Genomic DNA, 14,320 nt, shown 5'->3' on the forward strand with positions numbered 1-14,320 from the left:
CTGCATATAAGTTAAATAAGCAGGGTGACAATATTCAGCCTTGACATACTCCTTTTCCTATTTGGAACCAGTCTGTTGTTCCTTGTCCAGTTCTAACCTAGACAGCATATTAAAAAGCAGAGACAGTACTTTGCAACAAAAGTCCACCTAGTCAAAGCTATGGTTTTTCCAGTAGTTATGTATGGATGTGAGAGTTGGACTATAAAGAAAGCTCAGCACTGAAGAATTGATGCTTTTGAACTGCGGTGTTGGAGAAGACTCTTGAGAGTCTGTGGGACTGCAAGGAGATCCAACCAGTCCATCCTAAATGAGATCAGTTCTGAATATTCATTGGAAGGACTGATGTTGTAACTGAAGCTCTGATACTTTGGCTACCTGTTGCAAAGAACCAGCTCATTACAATAAAAAAAAAAAAAACCCTGATGCTGGGAAAGATTGAAGGCAGGAGGAGAAAGGGATGACAGAGGATGAGATGGTTGAATGTTAACACCGACTCAATGGACATGAGTTTTAGCAATCTCTGGCAGTTGGTGATGGGCAGGGAAGCCTGGTGTGCTGCAGTCCATGGGGTCACAAAGAGTCCAACACAACTGAGAGACTAAACTGACTGATCCCAACGCCTTAAGTCATTTTCCCAAAGATGTACATTCTGGAGTTTTCCAAGCTGAGACTAGAAACCAGTTGTCCTACCCCCCACACCAATGCATGTTCCACCACCAAATGCTTCCTGGCTGTAAACAAAGGAGTCAAAAGAACAGGGAGGGCGTGATTCGAAGATGAGGAGTATGAAAGGAAACAAGGTCACCTGTCAAGTCAGGGGAAGAGCTTTACAAGAAACTATAACAGGGGTCTTGATTCAGCAAGCCCCGAGAGATTGCCATAAACCCCTGATAAAGCAAGAAAGATCCAACAGCAGATGCCTCTTAAGAAACCACTGAAGAGAAACCACCCTAGAGGAGAGAGGCTAATGAGAAGGAAGCTGGAAATGAAGAAAGATGAGTGAGGACAAAAAGAAATGGTAGGACCCCAGCTTCTCAGGGACAGAAGTAAACCACAAGACTTGGCAAGTAGCCATTTGAACTTAACTCATGAAGGCTAAGATTGCTTCTGAGGGGGCACAGTTTCCATACAGACTCAGAGGAAAATGTGGCTAATAGCATAGCTGAGGACTGAGTCCTACCCTACCTCTGATCCAACCACCTTTATTAAGGGTTCCCCTCAGCCTTTTTGGAGTAGGAAATGGCAGCCCATTCCAGTTTTCTTGCCTGGAAAATCCCATGGACAGAGGAGCCGATGGGCTACAGTCCATGGGTTCACAAAGAGTCGGACACAACTTAGCATCTGAAAACTTGGTCTTTTTATGGTGTAATGTAAACCCTCAGGTCTTATCACTAGAGTTCAATGAGGGCTAACTAGAAACCAACTTATTCACAACTGAGAATACTTATAAAAGAAGCAGATCAAGAGATTATCTAATTATCCTGATATTTTTGAGGCATCAGAAAAAAGCACTGATCTAAAGAAGCTTTCCTTTCACTTTGTTCCTCTCTATCATGTATTAAAATCATGAAATCAAGAGTGATCTATAAAACTACTTTTAATCTGTGCTAGAAAGAAGAAAGATCTAATAAGGGCAGTGAGAACAGATGACCTCTTCTGGAATGTTTAGGACTTCGAGAGAGATGTCTTGGGTTTTCAGATGCCACTACATTTTTTCTGCTATGTCTTTCTTCTGAATATTTTGACTTTACTAGAACTTAGAAGCCTTATTTTTGGTTTCTCTAATAATTTGGAAACCCTGCTCTAAAGAAGATCAGAAATTTTATATCAAGTATTTCTGAGAATACTAATAAAGTCAAACTTTTTTCAATTTGTTGTCTAGTTTTGCCAACATAAGACAGCAGCAGACTTCTGGACATTATTTAGATGTTAATTTGTAAACTAGAAAAAGCACTGAATTTAGATGTTTGGATTTTTTTCTCATCTTTTAAAAGACTAAATCATGGAATTTGATTCTCTTTTATCCTTCTAAGGAAAGCAATCTGCCAATGCTTTTCTGAAAGACGCTAACCATATGAAGAAATATTGAAAACAATTAGAGGAAAATGGTACTTTGAACTTAGTAGAATGTGTGTATCAACTCTCACAGGAAATCTCAGAAATGGTATTAAAGATTCCAGCCACTGCGTTTTTCAGAGAACAGAACAGCATGTAGTTATTTATTGAGCACACTTTGTAGGGGGCATACAGAGCATACAAAAGGCCCCTTTTGTTTATGATATGGATTCTCCCAGTGTTCAGAAGCTTTCCTTCCAACAGCATCATTTCGGTTTGTCCAAACTTCTCACAGGAATCAACGGGATCTCTACTTAAAGCCTCTCATGAACAGAACCACGGGGCCACGGTCATGCTGCTTTCCCCGTGAGAATCAGAGCCCTGCGGATCCTGTTCTATCTATTCTCCCCCCAGGCTCCCGTTCTTTCAGCAGGCAGATACCTCCCAGAAGGAAACCAGATGCCAGGCCTGTGGGGGACTCGAGCTGCTTAAGCCAAGCTGCTGGGGTTGGAAAGCAGAAGAGCTGCACAGGCCACCCCAGCCCTAGTGCTGTCTTGAATGTCAAGAAGCATGTACACCGTGCAGCAGGGAAACCCATCCAGGCTGAGAGAGGGAGCTAGCTGCACAGACAGGGAACGTTGCCAAACATCTGAGAGTGCTCTCATCTGCGGACAGAGGGTGGTTTGCTCATTGCCCTGCCTCTTCTGTTACTGGCAACATGCTGTCTCTGGAATGTTGTGGCCTGAAGGGTTTTGAAGTCTCTACTGAGATGAGGGTTCTGGATTGAGCCTGTGAAGTTTGCTGTCCCAATTCCTCTGACTCGAAATCAACCGTGCAGATTTCTCACACTGGACTGAAAGCTTAAAAGCAATGCCATGCTCTGGCACAGTGAGTTTGTCTGAAAAATTTTTCAGTATCTACCAGTGCCATCTCGACCAATTTACATTGAGATGGTGCCTCCAACAGCCTGCATTCCTGAGTGACCATGTGGACCAGGGTCCCCAGTATCAGATATGCACATGAGCCATAAGCAGCTTTGGGGTTAATCAAGATATTATGGTTGTTTAATCCACAGCAAGACCTGGCCTATCCTGAGTAGGATGACTTGAACCAGGGGTTGGGTGTTCAAATGCTTTCCAAAGTAAAACTTCAGGCCTCTCCTCCTCCTTCCACACCCCCTGCCCTTCCACGGGACACTTCTCACTTTGCTGTGGCACAATGCTGAAATACTCAAGATCAATTCTGTTCACAGACACAGAGATGGATATGAGCCAGATATGCATTTGACACCCTTCCTTTGTATAATCCCTACTGGTTGTAACAAGGCAGGTAGGTTTATGTAAGTCGGTGTGATGTGAAAGACTGAAAATGCAGAGCTAACTTCCTAAAGCACTCAGGTAGGTAGGGCTAGTCCAGAGTCTGTAAGGATAACAATGATGTTTCTAACCTCACAGGATAGATCAATCGATAGATTGATCACTAGAGCAATAGATCGACTCTGTTGATTCTGTTTCTCGGGAGAATGTTGACACTAAGACACATGACTAAGCTTAAAATCAAACTGGGAGGGTTCTACAATATTACACAGCAAAGGCTGTAAATATAAACATTAAGGTCATTTTTGCAGCTTCTATGGGTGGCAAGGATAGAACCTCCTTTTCCTACATCTGTTTCCAACTACTTAAAGACAAGTAAATGCTTCAGCTGCTGTGCAAAGGGCAGGAGGTGTTGTCAGTCCAGGAGAAGGGGAAACACTCAGATCACCTTTCCCATCCCCAGGGACAGCTGGTGGCCTTCTGTACGGACACAGGCGTAGGTCTCACTCACCTCATGGGGTCTCTGAATCTGAGACAGACAGCATATAACAACCCATTATTAGGAATTTTAAAACATTTTAGTTCTCTGGAAATGTAACCCTTATGACTGTTTTTCAACTTTCAAATACATGTTTAGAAATCCACAGTGTATGAGAGCAAGGAACTGCCTAAAACCAACCCCTTTTTACCAGATAATGTCTGGATCATACAAATATTACCTAAACCTTTAATGTCTTTTATCCTTTAGTATAAAAGGATAACACAGTAAGGTAAATAAAGCAGATACTGACAATCCATTTTATGTATGAGATATAAAGACATTAAATGACCTGCCAAAGTCTGAAAGCTCATTAACAACAGAACTAAGAAAGGGTTGCAGGTACCTGACTCAGGACAGGATACTTCTCAAAGCATCACATGCCACTTATTGAGTCATTTAAAAAGTTAGAGTGTGCCCGAGGCTGGCCTCCTGTGTGGTAAGGGCCAGGACCATTCTCCTAAAACATTTGTTCAGGCACTGGGTCAACAAATGTTTATTGAGCACTTTTCCTCTTTTCTGTGCCAGGCAGTGTGCTATGTTCTGGAGATAACACTGGTTAACCAAACGAAACCCAGTGCCTATCCTGAGAAATGCATGCTGTAGTGGGAAGAGGGGTGGGGAGAAGATCAAATATTCACATGAACAGAGAGATACACACAGCAAGAAGGAGGCGACTAGGAGGCCCTGGGCCAGGCAGAGAGTAGGGAGGGTTTTCTTGAGAAGCAGTGATGCAGATTTAATCTAAAGAGTAAGCTGGAGTTATTAAGACAAAGAGAGAAGAGAATGGTGTAGCAGGCAGAGGGTCTAGAATACACAAAGCCCTTATCCTGAGAAGAAGCAAAGCAAATACAAGGGAGGGAGGAAGGAAGTGGAACAGAGGAGCTTGTGAAAGGCTAGACTGGATTCAACAGGCAGCGGCAGATCTTGGGGGGTCTGAAGGCCATTTTAAGGAATTATACTTTATCCAAAGAGAAACAATAAGACTTCAAGGTTTGTAAGTCAGGGGCTACCCTCCATATCATTAAGCCTGGATCAGCTGCCACCCAGAAAAGAAGTTGTTGCTTTCTGGGCAGTTCATTATAACACTGGAAGAGCAGACAGGCTTTTTTAATTTGATCACAAAACTTACACCCTTCCCTAAAGAGTTCCCATGCCACCACGCTCACAAACCTGAACTCTTTTCCATGCTATTCTTATCCTTCCAAGATGATACAAGATAGCAAGAAATACGGCAGAGAGCAAGGCGGAGATATAGTCTGGATCTCAGCTATGCTACAGATGATGACGAAGCTCCATATTTTACCTCCTCTTATGCACAAGGCAGCTCCCCTCTGGGGCCGGAAACAGTTCTCTGCTCAAAGTGGGGGTGAAAGGAGAAGTCTGGGGCAGATTGACAAACCATGCAATCACGTTTTTAATTATTATAGACTTTCCCTGGTAATTGAATCTAGTTCCCCATGTGAACTGAGTTTCTGTTCAGAATTTTAACTTATGGAGGTGGGGGTGTGGAAGTCTTTGGAAATCCCATGATTTATCGGGGAAATGAGAAACTGCCAATGAAATCTGAGGAACACAGGAAGACAGTAGAAGAATTAAAAATCTGTTGTCTATCCTGTACTTCAAAGTAATTTTTAAATGGTAATTACACCTTTCAAGAGTATCTAATTGTTATGAAAAAGAACTTTGGATGGATGTGGAGCTCTTCATCTGACTTCAACTGATATACAGTGATAATATTCAAGACAAAACTTTCTGAAGCTTTTATCGTTTGACTGAGTATTGGTCTGTTTCTGAAGTTTAAAAGGATTTTCTAATCTTTTGCTTCCCAGGAGTTAAGCAGAGAAACTATTATGGGTGATGGAGGTAAAAGAGAGGAGGTAAAAACATTTAAGTGTCCTGTGGAAAGGGCCCTCAAGTCCAGACTAGGTCAAGTTTACAGTCTGTGGTGAAACAGGGATTTAAGTCACAAACCTCCAAAAAGAAAATTTCTAGTCTCTTTACTTCCAGATCACTCAGTAGCATCTGGTGTCTCCTCTGAGTGGCTGACACCACGTAAGGACCTCCATCTTCATCCGTACCATCAAGAACAAAATAAGCTTGCCGTGTGCTTGGCATTATGTTAAATGCCACTATACTTAAATGACTAGCACTGTAAAATAGTTTTAGAAAAAGGCATTTATGATCACTCTCAAGTAAATGCTCAAATGGTTTAACTAGCTTATTAAGCAGATCATTCATTACGAATCTATTAGATTTGCATAAAATACACTCTACCGCCACCACTCTCACTGATACAATGGCAACACCCTTTGAACTAAGGCCCATAAGTCGCCTTAATGGGTTACATGAAAATTTTAATGGCCCAGAACTTGGCCGCTAACATTTACTACGGAGACAGATGTTGAGTGCCGCTAATGAGAAGACTGTTGGATACTCAGTTTGCAATGCCCTTTACTTAAATTCTGTAATTAACACAGATGTCATTGTTTAGCATTTTTGATCCCTCTCTTTAAGTGGGATTTTATATTAACCAAGGCAGTTAATTTTCTTCCGCAAGGACTTCAGATGCACCTTAGACCACATCTCCTTCTCACTCTTCTCCCTCTTCACTTCCAGAAAACCACACTGACCTTCTTGATGATCTTGAAAACTGCCAGCCTCCTCAGGACCTTTACACTTGTGCAACCTCTGACTGGAACACAGTAACTCTGGGTCTCAGAGAAGTAGACACCAAAGTAGTATTAGACATGCAAGAGATGTACTGGGAGAAATGTCCATGAGGGAAATTGGGGAGGGACTGGGAGGCTGGGAGAACTGCCAAGCCACAATGCAGATCTGATCCTTGCAATGAACAGAAAGAAGGAAAGAGGGAGGGAGAGAAGGAAGGAGGAAGGAAAGAAGGAAGGAAGGGAGGGGGAGGAAGGAAGAAAGGAAATATTTTTTGCACTTTCTTAGCTAGTCTCATTTTTTTTTCTTTCTTACTTCCAATTTTACTAAGAAGTAACTGACATACAACACTGTATAATTTTCATCATTGATGTTTTAAAATGCCTATCTCACACTGATTTTTAAAAATATCTATCAATTTGATAGGCTAAATTATTGTATCTTATGAATTTATATACCTCATTATTTATGCTTTTGAGCCTAGTTTTCATTTTCATTAACCTTTTTATATTCTTTTTAGTGAAATATCTGGTTTCCCAATAGGTTGGAGAAAGAAATGGCAACCCGCTCCAGTATTCTTGCCTGGAGAATCCCAGGGACAGAGGAGCCTGGTGGGCTGCCGTCTATGGGGTTGCACAGAGTCAGAAACGACTGAAGTGACTTAGCAGCAGCAGCAGCCAATAGGTTGGCCAAAAAGTTCATTTGGGTTTTTCTATAGCAGCTTATGGAAAAACCTGAACAAACTTTTTGGCCAACCAAATACTTGGACAATTTTTCTATAGAAAGTTCAGTGTTTTTTATTGACACTCTCATAGCACTAATATGTATATAACATACACACATAATTAATATTAGTAATATATACTATATATGTGAAAATGAAAGTGTTGCTCAGTTGTGTCTGACTCTTTGTGACCCCATGGACTGTAGCCCACCAGGCTTCTCTGTCCATGGAATTCTCCAGGCGAGAATACAGGAATGGATAGTCATTCCCTTCTCTAGGGGATCTTCCCGAACTAGGGATCTATCCTGGGTCTCCTGCATTGGCAGGCAGATTCTTTACCCTCTGAGCCACCAGGGAAGCTCAATATATTATACACACACACACATATGTGTGAGTATGTCTGAATGGGCAGAAGATCTAAATGGACATTACTTCAAAGAAGACATACAGATGGCCAGTAGATACATGAAAAGATGCTCAACATCACTAATTATTACAGAAATGCAAACCAAAACTACAATCAGATATGACCTCATACCAGCCAGAATAGCTATCATCAAAAAATCCACAAATAATAAATGCTGGAGAGGGTGTGGAGAGAAGAGAACTCTCTTACACTGTTGGTGGGAATGTAAATTGGTACATCCACTATGGAGAACAGCATGGAGGTTCCTTATAAAGCTAAAAATAGAGCTACCATATAACCCTGCAATTCCATTCCTGGGCATATATCTGGAGAAAAACATGATCCAAAGGGGTACATGCAGCCCAACGTTCATTGCAGCACTGTTTAAAAAAGCCAAGACATGGAAGCAACTTAAATGTCCATCAGCAGAGGAATGGATAAAGAAAATGTGGTACATATATACAACGGAATGTTACTCAGCCATTAAAGGGAATGAAATAATGCCATTTGCAGCAACATGGAAGGACCTAGACAGTGTCATAAAGAATCAAGTAAGACAGAGAAGGAGAAATATCATATGACATCACTTCTATATGGAATCTAAAAAGAAATGTTACAAATGAACTTACTTACAAAACAGAAAGATAGCACAAACTTAGAAAACAAACTCATGGTTGACAGGGGGAAGGAATAGTTAGGGAGTTGGGGATGGACATGTACATAGTGCTATATTTAAAATGGATAACCAACTAAGACCTATTGTATAGCACATGGAATTCTGCTCAGTGTTATATGGCAGCCTGGATGTAAGGGGGTTTGGGGGAAAATGGATACATGTGTATTCATGGCTGAGTCCCTTTGCCGTTCATCTGAAGTTATCACAACATTATTAACAGCTATAATATTCACAGGTATATTCACAGCTATACCCTAAAACAAAATAAATAATTCAATAAAAAAATAATAAAAATTTTAGCTCCCAAAACTGTGAGAGAGCACACTTCTTTTGTTTTAAGCCATCAGGTTTTTGGTTATTTATAACTGCCACCAGAGGAAACCACGTGTGTGTGTTCATGTACATACACATGCACACACATACAAACATGTTGATTTGTGTGTGTATTTTTCAGACTAGCACATATTAGTGTGAAAGTGAAAGTGAAGTCGATCACTCTTTGAGACCCCATGGACTGTAGCCCACCAGGCTCCTCCATCCATGGAATTTTCTAGGCAAGAGTACTGGAGTGGGTTGCCATTTCCTTCTCCAGGGGATCTTCCCGACCCAGGGATCGAACCCAGGTCTCCCACATTGCGGGCAGATGATTTACCGTCTGAGCCATCAGGGAATCACTGCTGCTGCTGCTGCTGCTACGTCGCTTCAGTCATGTCTGACTCTGTGCGACCCCATAGATGGCAGCCCACTACGTCCTCTGTCCCTGGGATTCTCCAGGCAGGAACACAGGAGTGGGTTGCCATTTCCTTCTCCAGTGCATGCATGCATGCTGAGCTGCTTCAGTCGTGTCCAACTCTGTGCGACCACATGGACAGCAGCCCACCAGGCTCCTATGTCCACGGGATTCTCCAGGCAAGAATACTGGAATGGGTTGCCATTTCTGTAATTCAATGTAATTCAACTTTACTGCTTCACCTTCTTTTCTCCAGCTAAAGTTAAAAAACAACCTCCTGGAAAATATCCTTCTAGCTCTTGGTTTTATACAACTTACTCTGCTTAATTTTTTAAAATACAATCTAAAATTAAACTTCACTATGTGTCTTTCCTATGTGTCAGTTGGTTATTTTTGACCTAATAAATGGATGTGTCTGTCCTGTGTTGTTCTTGCTCCATTAACATTCCACAATCAGTGATGTTTACAAGCTCAAAGAAAAGAAATCACCAATTTAATAGAATTAAAATGTGCTTCAGTCCTGAAGATTTTATTCTTCCATAAAGAATTTTCATAGATAAATACAAGTACATAGACTTTCATATACTGTATCATCTCTGGGTCCTACACAACGTTGATTCCTCTAGGTCCCATATTTTTATATATTTCTAGAGCACTAGACTATGAGACCCTTGAGAGAGTTTCATACTTCTTTGAGTCCAATGGTGGCATTGGTCCCAGGACTTAATTGGTGCTCAACAAATGCTTATTAAATTAACCCTGAAAACTTTGAAATAAATCAAGTGCCTGTCCATTAAAACATCCCATAAGGGCTAAATCTAGACTGTACGTCACAGTTAGGAAGATCACAAATGTAAATATATAGGGTTGAAGGTGATTTGCAAAAGATTTGTAGGTAAATTGCACAAAGACCATGTAGATTTCTCTTTGGCAATTGTGAGTGAAATTCTATTCATCACAGTCCACAGCATGGCTATAAGGCATAAGTAACAACCTTTTTCATCCTTGCTAGTGAAAAGCCTTGTCTACTCCAGACTTGGTCTATGTTTTCTTACAGCAAAAGTTTGGACCAGCAACACAAATTGAATCCTTCACCCACGCAACTTACACACCAAACACTGAAGCTGACTACCTCAGTAGTATGATGGTTGTTTGATTATGAGATGAGAAGCACTGTGAGAGAAATAGAAATAAATTCTGCATCTGACTTTAGGAGAAAGCTGTTACAATCAATTAAAAGAAACATCAACAGCTAGAAGGTACTATGATCTCCATGGTGTTACTGCCTTCCACTAATCTTCCAGAGAGGAAACTCTGGGATACTGTGCTCAAACTACTTAAAGCCATTCATCTCCAAGAAGTTGTGACAGTTACCTTGCTATTTCCTTCCCAGTCCTCAAGGGGAAATTTAATCAAGATTGTCAGAGCTTGAAAGAAAAGGGGGAAAATACACACAATCAAGCTACCCTTCAATAACCAGATAAAAACCACCAAGAATTAATCAAAACTTCACTTGAAACCCTTCCAGAACTGCAAAACTCTCACAGTATCCCAGAAATAGATGATCCCATGAATTCTGATGTATGCAGCACACTGGTTTGATAAAATGGGGATGTTTTCCTGCCGTAAGTGGTATAATTCACTATGCTTCATATGCATTCATTTAATAAGATCCCTGTTTCACATCCAGCCAGGCATTTCTCACAAACTGCCATCTTCACAGGCCACCCGCTCTGCTGATTCAGCTTTCTACTATAGTGGGTCAGGCTGCCGCCAGCTGCCATTTTTTCATGACACAAGTTAATGATCTGGTGCTTTCTTGCATGTTGAGGTTAACAGATAACTAATATATTTTAGCACATTCATTATGGTCAGTTTTCCACTAAGGAAAAAACTGCACATTGGGTTGTTTTGCTTTGACAAATGTGGTGCTACATCGTGAAGGCTGATTAAAATCAATACTTCTGTGGAAAATTACATACAAGATGTATTAGTATCCAGGATACTCTGATAAGAACACTTCTTATTCTCAATTCTGCTCTCACCCCAGCCCCTCAAAAAAAGTCACACTAAAACTGGATGTGATTATTCATGAGGAATTCAGTGTTTTTTCAGCTGACAAATTAATATTACTCATCAGTTAGGCCATAGCTTGTCATTTAAGACAAGGTGAATTTTAGTTTAGTTTGGAGAGTAATGCTAGCTAATGAGGAACTGCAAGAAATTGAAAACATTCTGAAGTCATATTTTATGTCCAATCGAAATTTCAGAAAGCCTCCAGAAATTCAATGGCATAAACTTTCTCAATTGAAACAAGAAGAGAGCAAAAAACAAGCAGAGAGCAATAATTCAGTGGAGGAGGAAAGCAAAATTGGAGATGACCACGAGACATAAATCCTGTGCAAATGTGCAGACAATTGGGGAAGAACTTTGGGCTTTGCATGGGTACAGAAGACAGACATACACAAATCTTAGCCAGATCTTAAGGGAAATGACCCAAACTAGCAGCAGCATTACTTTTAGGTAAGTCTCATAATTCCCTGCCCAGTAAGTATCAGTTAAGTATTATTATTTCCATTTCACAGAAGAGGAACATAATTAGAGAGGCTCAGTACCAAAACTGGAATTCAAGCTCAGGTTTGCCTGATCCAAAGCTTGTCTCTTTCCACCCTGCCTCTGCCCACATTCCCTAATACACACTGGCAGAATTAGTTGCTATATACTCTATGGCAGGGGTCCCCTCCCCAACCTACAGGATCTAATGCCTGATGATCTAAGGCAGAGCTGATGTAATAATAATAGAAATAAAGTGCACAATAAATGTAATTGGCTTAAATCATCCTGAAACCATCCTCCCTCCTACGGTCCATAGAAAAATGTTCTTCCACAACCCATTCCTGGAACCAAAAAGGTCGGGGACAACTGCCCTATATTCCCAAAGTTTCTCTTTGTTTACTGGTTTCTGCATTTTTGGCTTTTATATCTTGGTAGCAGTTCTTATCACTCTGGGTGACAGTTTATCTCCTAACACGACTGGCTCTCATGGGAGCTGAAGCTCCCTGAAGACAAGACATATTTTACTGGTATATTCTCGTCACTGGGCTGTACCTGGAACACAGTAGGTACTCAATAAAGGCTTGTGTGCTTGTCCCATCATTCACACATTAGCATTTATTAAGCTCCCTGTACATGTCAGACACTGGGGATGGAGCAGTAAACAAAAGCAGACAGAAGACCCTGCTCTCCATCAGTGAGCAGAAAACATCACCCAAATCATCACACGAACTAAAACACATTGCACAGCCCACTGAGGTGTGTGCTATGTCACAGGGGAACAGAGAACTTCAAGAGTAAAGGACAATTCTGAGAATCCAGGAAGGATTCTAAAGAACAGGATTTGTGAGTGAGCAGTCAAGAACAAGTAGATGAGTAGAAATTCCCAGCAATCCCTCAGCAGGAGATGACACAGCAAGACTGAATCCATAGGAGGATCAGTGTGGCTGGAGAGCAAAGATGGAGAGGAAGATAGGTAAGCATGAAGAGACAGCACTGCATCAGAGAAAAACACACACTTGTCATCAACCAGAAGCCATCTATAGAGACTTCCACAAAGAGAAAATCCATGATCGCTCATTCCAGTCTCAAAATGTTTGGAGCAGCTCTCCATTTTCTTTCCAAACTCCCTTAAAAAAAAAAAAATTGCTCAACTTATTAGATAAGTAATACTCCGTTAGTACTGGACTGTCCAGACCAGGGACTGTCAGCAGCAACTTCTCTGACCACTGGAGAGTCAGGGGCACCTCTGAAGCAGTAGTACCTGAAAGGAGGAGGCTGAGAAGGCAAGTTTCCTGTAAATGAGGCTGAGAGGAAGCTCCTTGTCCACAGTGCTGGTGGTAAAACTACGCATTCAACTGATTATCCAAAAAAATAATATCAGTGATTAGCAAAGTGAAGTGAAAGTCACCCAGTTGTGTCCACCCTTTGCAACCCCATGGACTATAGCCTGCTAGGCTCCTCTGTCCATGGAATTTCCCAGGCAAGAATACTGGAGTGGGTTGCCATTTCCTTCTCCAGGGGATCTTCCTGGACCAGGGATCAAACCCATGTCTCCTGCATTGGCAGGTGGATTCTTTACCACTAAGCCACCAGCCCTAGTGTGGCCCAATATCAGCCTGAAGATAGCAGATTCCTCACCTTTCAAGCAGGTGCTGGCACCAGGTAACTGGGCCAGCAATCCCATCAGATGCATCCCACAAGGGAGAAGTCAGCTCTACTCTCCAAAGGTGCTTGCTGCAGCCAGTGTGGGAAGAAACTAATGAGTACAATGCAAAGACCTGCGTGTTGAGTAGTTAAAGTTTATTGGGGTTTTTTTTTTACCCCCAATTGTGTTTGTAGTGATTCCATCAGCAGAAACTACCAATACACTGAATTGCCATGCATTACCTGACATGGAATTTCCATTTTGCTCTGTTAACAAAGACTAGAGTTTAATTTCCAGGGACGTCTCAGCACAGATGCTCAAATGGAATGATTAATCTTTTTTTTTTTCCTGTTCATTCTTTAGAAACTCATTTTTTAGATTGGTCTAAAGACATACTTTGGCCACCTCATGCGAAGAGTTGACTCATTGGAAAAGACCCCGATGCTGGGAGGAATTGGGGGCAGGAGAAGAAGGGGACGACAGAGGATGAGATGGCTGGATGGCATCACCGACTCGATGGACAGGAGTTTGAGTAAACTCCGGGAGTTGGTGATGGACAGGGAGGCCTGGCGTGCTGCGATTCATGGGGTCGCAAAGAGTCAGACACGACTGAGTGACTGAACTGAACTGAAAGACATATTGTACCAAATCTTTAGACAAAGGACACTGGACATTAAGAAAAGGGTCCACCCCAGTATTTGCAATCTAGGGCAGTTACTTGTCTTCTTGTGTGTACTATGGTTACTTTCTTAGGAATGAAGAAATAGCAACTCATGTGCAAAAGGATAAGTCATAAGCAGAGAAAAAATTATTTAAGAAAAACATAAGGAGTTAAGGTAGCATTAAGACATCTCTACATTTATATGAAGTTGAAAGACAAAATAGGGTGAGGATAGATTAATAAAGAGTATCCTGCATGGTTAGCAATAAAAAATGCTTTTTCATAGACATTAGTGGGGTTTATTTTGATTGGCTTTTTATTAGTGGTTGTAATTCTATTTCCT

General features: G+C 41.4%; 1 non-coding gene across 1 annotated transcript; it reads right to left on the reverse strand.

The window, feature by feature from the left end:
• Positions 1-13,950: 13,950 nt before the first annotated feature.
• On the reverse strand, positions 13,951-14,079 carry LOC122688169. The gene has a single exon (XR_006339386.1). It is a non-coding gene; the product is annotated as a small nucleolar RNA SNORA81 (small nucleolar RNA).
• Positions 14,080-14,320: the final 241 nt, after the last annotated feature.

Source organism: Cervus elaphus, chromosome 32 (assembly GCF_910594005.1).
Source record: "Cervus elaphus chromosome 32, mCerEla1.1, whole genome shotgun sequence".
Lineage (NCBI taxonomy): Eukaryota > Metazoa > Chordata > Mammalia > Artiodactyla > Cervidae > Cervus > Cervus elaphus.